Source organism: Eimeria mitis, genomic scaffold, assembly GCF_000499745.2.
Source record: "Eimeria mitis Houghton genomic scaffold, Emh_scaff10845, whole genome shotgun sequence".
In the NCBI taxonomy this organism is placed as follows: domain Eukaryota; phylum Apicomplexa; class Conoidasida; order Eucoccidiorida; family Eimeriidae; genus Eimeria; species Eimeria mitis.
In genome coordinates, this window is record NW_013567501.1 from 635 (window position 1) to 1,128 (window position 494).

Consider the following 494-nt stretch of genomic DNA (forward strand, 5'->3'; position numbering starts at 1 on the left):
GCTTCTGATGCTGCTGCAGTTGCTGCTGCGGGGAATCCGTCGTGCCGTCATAGGAGCTGGAAGGGGGTGGCAGCTCTGTGGTTTCTGCTGCTGCTGCTGCTGCTGTTGCTGTTGCGGTTGCTGCTGCTGCTGCTGTGTTCCCATTTCTGTAGATATCTCCTGACTGTGCTGGTTGGTTTTGTTTGTTGCTACTGCAGCAGCAGCAGCAGCTGCTGCAGTAGCAGCTGCTGCAGGGGAGCTGCAGCTGCAGATAAGCGTAGAGGGAAAGGGTATCCATAGAGAATATCTGAATATCTCTACCGGCTGCAGCAGCAAGCAGAGACCCTCTCTGGCTAACAGCAAAGCTGCTGTACCCCCGCAGCAGCTCAGTATACATCCGAGCTGCTGACGGCCCCGCTGCTGCTGCTGCTGCTGCTGCTGCTGTTGTTGCTGCTGCTGCTGCTCCCGGTGAGGGAGGAGCTGCACCCTGATGCAGCCCGCCAGATGCTGCTCCT